We start from the raw sequence: 9,619 nt of genomic DNA, 5'->3' as shown, positions 1-9,619 counted from the left end.
ACAAGAAAAACCTGAATTTATGTCTATATCTACATCTGTCTACACCTATATATCCTGATTAGCAGCCCTTAGAATTGCTTCTTAATTTGCAGTGTATTCTTTATACTCAGAAGGCCATGCCTATTGACACTGCAGAGAATTGCAGCCATCAACCAATCAAGCTGGGGAAAAGGGGAAGAGTAAGATTTAGCTGCAAGAAACAATAGCGCATCCTAACTAGAATAAGGAATCTTGTTAAGTTTAACCACGTCTTTTTATAATATTTACATGTATATGTTCAAGTTCTAATCATCTACTTCAATTAATTTAATTACAAACATACTGTATGTGGGAAAAATGCAGCATGCGTAACTACTTTTTAAAGGGTTGTACAATGTTTGTCAGTTTTAACAGTCATTTATAAAGTTGCAACCTAAACATATGAAAGTTTGAACATCATAGGTGTATAGATATATCAATTTTCACAAAATGAACACAGTATAAAAGTGTATAAAACATTAAAGTGTATAAAAGCATAAAGCATGTCATCCAAGTAAAGCAATAAGCCCCATTTTTGCTCCTTGCTTATTATCCCCTTTATCAAGGCAATACTTACTCTCATTTCCAAAATCAGAGAATGATTTTACATGATTTTGAAATTTTACATAAATCAAATCAGTATTTCTTCTTCAGTGTCTGTTTTCTTTCACTCAGCATTAAGTTCATCAATTGCATGTGTATTGTTTCATGTGGCAGTAGTTCAGTCTTTTTATTGCTGTGTAGTATTCATTGTATGAATATACTACAATTTGTCATATATGACATACATATGACTTACATATGTCATACTACATATGAGTATTGCCAGTTTTAACAGACAGTGTCAGTTTTCCTAAGATTTTGCACCTATGTTAACTCTACTGGCTGTACCGTTGATCCTTGAACAACACAGATTTGAACTGTGTGGGTCCACTTATATGCAGCTTTTTTTCAATAAAAGTCAGCCCTCTGTATCTGTGGGCTCCACATCCATGGAATCAACAAACTGCACATAGAGAAATAGCGCAGAATATGGTACCTGCATATAGAAAGGGCTGATTTTTAATATCTGCAGTTCCACAAGGCCGACTGAGGGATTTGAGTGAGCATTGATGGATTTTGGTATCTAGAGGGGTCCTGCAACTAATCTCCAACACATACCAAGGGAAGACTGTATTTCCAAATTCCTGTCATTCAACATCCTGTTCAATATTCGGTATTGTCAGTCTTTTTTAGTTTTAGCCTTTCTTTTGAATGTGTGGTAATAGCTGATTATTGATATACATGCATATCTGTGATACCTAATATATTTGAAAATATTTTGATGGGCTGTTTTTATACATTTAGATATCCTATTTTGTAAAATTCCTATTCAAGCCTCTTACTTATTTTTTAAAATTGGGTTGTCTGCGCTCTTGTTCATTCATAGGAGTTTTATGTATTAGTCCATTTTTGGATTTAAGTATTACAGTTACATCTTTCTCTTCTGACTCTTGTGTTTAAACTCTCTTAGTAGTTCTCTTTGGATGAACAGAAGTTCTTAATTTTAATGATACCCAACTTGGTCACTCTTTCTTTTATGGTTAATGTTTTTGTGTCCTTACTCTACGAAAGTTCACTGATAAATACCATTACAGCCATTCAGTACAGATATGAAGTAGTGTTTATTGAAAAAAAAGAATCTCAGTAAGAGACATCACCTGGAAAAGCTTTTGAAGGCCACCATATAGGTAATAGGTAACAGAAAGGTGTTTATTTCTCACCTTGATCTTTAACATGTTCACATCAACCATTTGAGGTCCTGGTTTCACCACAGTGATAATCCACATTGCCTAAACTCTGCACTGATGAGTTCTATAGGAATCCAGAAGTTTGTATTTTGTCATCATAAGTAATCTTTAGGAACAGAGGAAGATGGTGGCTATAGAACCACTAAGGAAAACTAATGTCATGCTTTCCTGGTGTTCTTGATCTTATCAATATGAATTGTGCATCCATCTGCTGAGGTAAAAGTAGGACTGAAGTAAAAGAAGAGTGTGCTATTCTTAAACAGAAGAAAGGATATACCCTTTCCTTTAAATTGCCTTCCTCCACCCTAGATCCCTAGGTCCCTAGAAGTTCAGACAAGGCAGAGGTAGATATGGCTGCATGGAATCTGTTAAATATCTAATGATAACAGAACAGAAAATTAATAGATGTTGTTGGAGATGCTGACATAACTGGCAAATCCTACAGGAGTTATTGGGCACCCCAATCCATTATGACAATTCTATTACCATGGTGCACTTGAGCATGCATCCACCATGCTGTAGTAGTGATGATAGTCACACATGCTTTCGGTTCAGATCCTGTTTAGATCAAGGTTTGGAAAATTACTACCTGAGTTCCAAACTCCTCTTGTTTTGCATGTCCAGCAAGCTTAGATTATTTTGCGTTGTTAAATGATTGCATTTTAAATGGTTATATAAGTACCTACATAATGTCCTTTGTTTTACTTTTTGGCTCATAATGCCTAAAATATTTATTATCTGGCCCTTTAAGAAAAATTCCAGGCTCTTCTTCAGATGTGTTTGTTTCATATGGCCATGTACATATGTGACATTAAAAATAAATTTGTGAGTAAGTTGTATCTGTTTTCCAAGGGGATTGTCCCACATGGTTGTGCTTTTATGAGTGTAGGTCATTAGGTCATTAGATTTGGCCCACGAGTCTGCATAAGGGAATATTTTAGTCAGTTAAAGGGTGATTTGTTTCTATATCCAGGAACAACATGTGAAAAGTAGCAATTTGCATATTCTTTCATGCTGTGAGCAATCAGCAATTCATCATCATATGATAATGGCTATAACATTTACTTTAGATTTACTCACCTCAAAGATGAACCGTTCCATCAGTAAGCAAGTTGTCCATTCAAATGTCAAGTCTCATAGAAGAGGCTCTCAGTAAGCAAAGCCACCTTTGTGTCATCAGTTTATGAAGGTGGCTGATATCTCAGGAGCCAGGTTGGCCTCTTGATCAGAAATGTCAAAAACTAATTGGAACTTGTAGTACTTTACTGAGTTAATTTAAATAGGACATCTTATAAGATCAGTATATTGGGTTGGATATTTATGCCTACTATTTCAGAGAGATAATCTGTCTCCAGTAAGGACCAGTAACATACTATAAGTTTCTCCTTGAGTCTAAAAATCTTAAAGTCCAAAAAGCACTGGTAGAATCTGCAAACTATTAGAGTCTCATTGCTGAAGCCTGTCACCTCTGAATTTTATCAAACTCTTCTAACTTTATGAGGCCTGAAAGAGATGGGAGACTGTATGATAGGGTTTATTTATTACTGAAGACTGAACTATTTTTAAGCTTTCTGTGGTAGAAGCCACAACTCAAACGTGTCTGCTTTTCTAGTGACCTGTGCTAGAAGTTATACAATTTCTAGCTATGGAATGTGCTGTCTCTAATATCCAAAGAGGCTGATTAGGTGATGGATTAGGCCAAAAAGGCTATTTTCAGTTGATTCCTACAAAGCTAGCAGTTTGTACTTAATAGGTTTTGATTTAGTTATAACCCAAAATGGTCACTTGTAATATGGAGGCTTGAATTTTGCGTTTATTCAGAGCCCATTCATTATTATCTCACTGTGCTTAGAAGGCATGCAAGGCACTGCAACCAGTTTTTTCCAGTGATGGCAATTATTAAAATGTCATTGTATTAATTCATTTTTGTGTTGCTTAACAGAATACCTGAGGCTGAGTGATTTATAAAGAAAAGCGGTTTGTTTGTCTCATGATTCTAGGACTGCTGCATCTGGTGCGAACCTCAGGCTGCTTCTACTCATGGCAAAAATAGGCTTCTGGCAGATGCAAGATCACATGCCAAGAGGAAGCAGGAGAGAGAGAGGAAAGGGGAGGTGTCAGGGTCCTTTAAACAACCAGATCTCCTTGGAACTAACAGAGCGACAACTCACTCACTACCCCCTCTCCCCTAGGGCATTAATGTACTCATGAGGGATCTGCCCCCATGACCCAAACTGTTCTCAACATTACCAAGTTGGCAATCAGATTTTGATATGAGCTTTGTGGAGGGGACAACATACCAGACTCTATCAGTCATCATTGTAACAGAGTGCCTATATATCCATCATTAATTCATGTTGTGCTAGGTTTGTCAAACCAGCTGATAACATATCTATGAAAAGATCATAATGGTATGTGTTGCACAAACTCAACAGGATTGTATTTGGGCTACAAGACAAAAATTTTCTTTCCTCTTCAAGCCATCTGCAATAAACACATGCTTCTTTCCTCTCTGAAGTACAGGTTTAGGGGTCATAATTTCCATCTGTTGCTCATCACCTCTTGATTCTTCTTTCTTTGGATTTGTTACGTGGGCTCCCCCCTTTTGGGTGGGCTTCGATGGAGCCTGCCCCTGCACTGCTGCCAGATCCTCTGTGTGCCTTGGACTTACATCCCTATGTCTCTGAGAAATCTCTTCTTCAGTGAGAGATCATGGCTTAGTCTGAGGCCATGAGAATAAAAGAATACTGGCCTTGGAATCAAGTGCAAATATTTTGGAAACCAAGTTTATAACCAGAAGAGTATCTTCACTACTAAATTTCATAAAAGCTGCTTTCAGTGCCTAGGGTTCTGACAGAAGAAAATCAAACGTTTGTGATACTGTGTACATCATTTTTTCCACTCTCAGTTATAATAGCAAAGGAGCTATGAAGTTTCTGACACATTACAGCAAGAAGAGCTCAGGATGTGTGTGGCCACTGACTGTAAATGGCATTGACCTGAAATTCAGAATCAGAATGACCTGCCTCTTGGGTTCCAATTTTTAATCCTAAAGAATTCACCATTTTATCAATTTTTTCTTTGTCTTTTTTCAAGACAGCATTATATAAACTCCATATACTTTCCAGGATCAACTTTAAAAATACAGGTTTATTTCCTCTTACCTGATCATTCTTCATAATTGTCTTAGCCTTTATATAATAATCTCACAGGTTTTCAAAAAGAACTTCCTTTTTGATGCTCCTTTTTTGACTGTAGATTTTGTCAAAGTACTCAATTTCGAAGTCCCACCTATCCATTGCACTGGTAAACACCGCATTCCTCCGTCTGGACAGAAGTAAAAATAAGAATTATCTGTGTCCTCCAAGCCAGTGCTCAAGTGAGACACTTGCTCTCCTTGTTCAAATTTTGAATTAACTTGTCATTTAGTCTCTCTCTCTCTCTCTCTCTCTCTGCTCTTTCTTCTAGAACTTCAACAGCAAAAAGAATCCCTTTGAGTGGTCCTAAAATATGAACAGGTCTCTTGTGGAGTGAATTTCAATTCCACTACTAGGGGGTCTCTCTTACTAATTACTAAAACCAGACAGATATTTTTGATCCATATTTGTCACATAACTACCATAATCTGCAGACAAACTCCTTCTGTCACAACTACTACAATGATGCACCCATCGCAAATAATGAACAGTTGATGATACTTCTCAGGTGAGATCCATATGCCCTGGAGAGTCCTTACCTGCCCCTCAATATCTGGGTAGATGAGGGGCAGGTAAGGACTGCCAGTCTTTCTGCCCTCAAGCCAGCCAGGGGTCTCCGCCTGCATCTAAGACTGAACAGCCTGACCTTTTGCATAATGTAGTGAAATGTCAGTGGATTTCATAGAGATCCCTTGCATCTGCTTATTTTCTCTGCTATTCATGTACCTTAGTTTACTCTTCTTCTGGTGTGTCTTGGCTATTTTTGGTCCCTTGTGCTTCTATATGGATTTTAGAATCAGCACATCAAATTCTTGCCTGCCAGGTAACTGGAGATGATTCCATTATTAAATATAAGATAACTTACCTAGGGTAGTTTTTTCATGGTCAACATGAGCCAAAAGACAGATATTCCTGATGTTGGCAGTGTTTCTCCAGAGTTAAACTATCTTATCCAAACCATTGAACACCATACTCATTTTATTTTCTGTGGCAGTTTTGTCCCTTCCCCTCTTCCCCTCAGTCAGCTCAGCTCCAGCCCTTGGTATCCAGCCCACCATGATCCAATGAGGCATGGTGACCCCCAGGATTTTTTTTTCCATGTAAAGTCTGCCTCTCTTTTAAATAAACTACTTGTTTAGGGACTTTGTGATTGGCAGACCTTTCTGCTGCCAATGCTTCTTTGAGGGCCTCAAGAGATGGAGTAGGTATTGGGGTAGCAGACTAGGTGGCTACTGGATACTTCCCTTGGCAAACTGACTCCTTTAGGGCTTGGAACAGATATATTAACAAACTCTTTAGAGGAGTGGGGTAGAGGAGTGGGGCCAGCTTCCTGCAAAGCCAGCCCACTAACTCCAAGGCTAGCATATGATAATCACCAAAATTAGAAGAAATTGTACCCACCTATGGATGGACCAGTTAAACTTTCTTCCAAAAACTCATAGCATCTGGAAGAGTGGAGTATTTCCTTTTATGCCCAACAACTGTTTTAAAAAAAGAATTACAGACATCAAACAATAATGCCATAAAATAAGTATAAAAGTAAAAAGTAAATATAAAACAGTAGTGCCATAATAGTAAATATAAAAAGTAAACATAAAATGGAGTGATCACAATCTCTTGTTATTCTATCACACAACCTCCACTGGGCATAAATGGATTGCATGCATTCCGGCCAGCATTTGAGAAGAGAGGAAGATGGCCTCAGTAATACTTACTTTAGTTATTGGAACAGGGGAGCAGGGAAAATATATGGAACTATGTAAGTAAAGGAGGATATTCTGAAACCCATTTATTAGTATCAAACTCTTCTGCCGTTGAGCTAACACAGATTGGCTGATCCAGGTATCTGGCAAGCTACCAAAGAGGAAGGAAATGAGAGTCCATCACTATCCAAATCTGTCTCTCTTCACTGATTAAAAGTTTAGACCTGAAAGTATCCTTCTCTGTTATCTCCTAGAAATGTTTTCTCTTAATCTGTCATATATTAATTTATAATCCATCTTGAATTGATTGTAGGTATGTTTATGTGTGTGTGTATTTGTACAGTACAAAGTAGAGGTCAACGTTTATGTGCATGTGTTTGTGCATATATAAATGTATAAACACACATATATGCACATACATACATATTTTCCCATATAGATATTCAATAACTCAGACCAATTTATTAACAAGGCTATCTTTCCTGTGTATACTACCACTACAGTGACACATTTGTAAAGTAACTCTATACAGGCATACCTCATCTTATTGCACTTTGCTTTATCATGCTTTGAAGATGCTGAATGTTTTTTTTCAAATTGAAGGTATGTGGCAACCCTGCATCAAGCAAGATTGTTGATGCTATCTTTCCAACATCATGTGACCTTCAGCAACCATCCTGATCAGTCAGCAGCCATCAACATCGAGGAAAGACCCTCTACCAGCAAAAAGATTATGACTCACTGAAGGCTCAGATGATTGTTAGCACTTTTTGCAATAAAGCATTTTTTAATTAAAATATGTACATTTTTTAGATATACTGCTACTGCATATTTAACAAACTACAGTATGGTGTAAACATAACTTTTATATGCACTGGTGCTGTAGATTGGAGGCTTAATCCCCACTGTAACTGTTGAAGGTGGGAAATCCTATCATAGTAATTGAAAGCGGGGGCCTTCAAGAGGTGATTAGATTCTAGGACCATGCCATAGTGAATGGATTAAAAATAGTGGTCATGGGTGTGGTTCCAGGGGCTTTAAAAGGCCGGTGCATGAGGAATTATCACTCTCTCTTCTCCACCATTTTATGCCATGTAAGACCCCTGGGTCACGGTCGCCACCACCAAGGCCTTCAGCAAATGTGTTTTCTGGACTTTGGACTTCCTAGCCTCCAAGATGGTAAACAATAAATTTCATTTTCTTATAAATCACTCCATTGCAGGTGTTTTATTATAAGCAACAGAAACAGATAAATACAACTGGGAAACCAAAAAATTTGTGTGATTTGCCTTTTTGTGATATTTTATTGTGGCAGTCTGGAATCAAACCTGCAATATCTCCAATGTATGCCTGTATGTAGATTTGTTGCTTGCCTTAGTGTGTGTTTACTTGGCTATCCTTTAGCCAAAATCAGGCTATATTATTTATTGTGCTTTATAATAACTCATGATAGTGTTGGAGGATAATTCTCCATCATCTGTCATATTCATGCATGTTTTGCAAGCAAAGAAATGGACTACCATTACTCTGGATGAAATTTTCAAGAGTGTTTGTAAAGTACAGTCTTAGAAGATAAGAAACAGTGTCTTTCTTCAGAGTAAGGGGAAACAGCTTATAATCTTAGAAGGTAGAGACGGTGTCTGTCTCTGGAGTGAAGGGTGAGAATGCTCACTGTCTGTTATAAAAGATTCAGGTTCAGTAAGCTCAGGATTCGTCTACTGTAATGAAACCTATTAATGTGCTAGTGTCATCTGGTCCTCTTTGCATCACTTTGTGGATTTGGGGCTTACGGAACTGGTATAAATGTGCCAGTACTCTAAATACTTCTATTGCTATGAACAACAAAGTCTTGACCCAAGTTTAGATGGTTGTTTGGTTTTGTTATGAAAGTGAAGCTGGCCTTCTAAAATGAAATATAAAGTGTATTGTATCACTCTATTTTCTGAAAAAGTCTGTTTAAGTTTAAAATAACTTCTTCTTTAAAGGTTTGGCAGAATCATATGAAACTAAAACAATTTTAGGGATTGATGTCTGTTTCCTTCCTTCATTAGGTTGGGTTATAACACCAGGTCAAAGGTGAAATTTATGAGTACAAAGTTATACTGATTTTCAGAAGTGCATGGGAGCAAACAGCAAAGAACCACCATGAATAAGAAAAGGAAATATCACTTTGTGTGCAGACAGAATATTATTATGTATTTTAAGTACGTTATTACATACATTGTCCCAAATATATAAGTTTTATACTATTGCTTTAAGTAATTTGAAGCAATTCTAATACCACAGATCTCATATATTTTGGTTTTTAATTTAATTTTTTAACCAGCACAACAATTATTACAATGCTGTTAAAGAACATGATCGAAGAATTCTATTTTCAGAAACACAATTTCATGGAATAATTTCATGGAATGTCATTATAAGATATTAGATTGATGAGATTTAGACTTGTTAAACCTACTCAGTGTTAACACTATGTACGTCTTTTTGATTAATATCATTTTATCTTCTTTTCCTCAGTTAGAGAATGTGCTTATCTATCATGTCTAGAGAAAAAATGCCCAGAGATTCTAAAAGCTAAAGAATGTCAGGATTTAGTATTAAATTTAAGAGACAAGTGTTTCAAAGCAATTAATTAAAATCAGTCCCCATGCCAGATAAAAGTGCCGTATAGTAAAATCCTGAAAAACTTACACAAAAATTTTAGAGTCAAAGCAGTTAGTCCTTTGCCTAGTCTCATATTAATTTAATTTATAGGGATTCAAAGGATGAGTATCCACCCCACCTCCACCCCACCCCACCCCTCACACTGTTAAACCAAAGTGTTCTTGCATTTTTCATTTCATACCAGATCTTGACATCCTTTTGAATTTATTTTACATATTTGGGGAACATGAATATAACTTCATGC

General features: G+C 36.8%; 1 pseudogene; it reads right to left on the bottom strand.

Annotated features, from left to right (window-relative positions):
• Window positions 1-4,518: 4,518 nt before the first annotated feature.
• LOC103589450 lies at window positions 4,519-5,976 on the bottom strand (annotated as a pseudogene).
• Between the last annotated feature and the right edge of the window lie 3,643 nt (window positions 5,977-9,619).

Source organism: Galeopterus variegatus, unplaced genomic scaffold, assembly GCF_000696425.1.
Source record: "Galeopterus variegatus unplaced genomic scaffold, G_variegatus-3.0.2 Scaffold39, whole genome shotgun sequence".
In the NCBI taxonomy this organism is placed as follows: Eukaryota; Metazoa; Chordata; class Mammalia; order Dermoptera; family Cynocephalidae; genus Galeopterus; species Galeopterus variegatus.
Note: the sequence above shows the minus strand (reverse complement) of the source record. Positions and strands in the feature narration are given on the sequence as shown.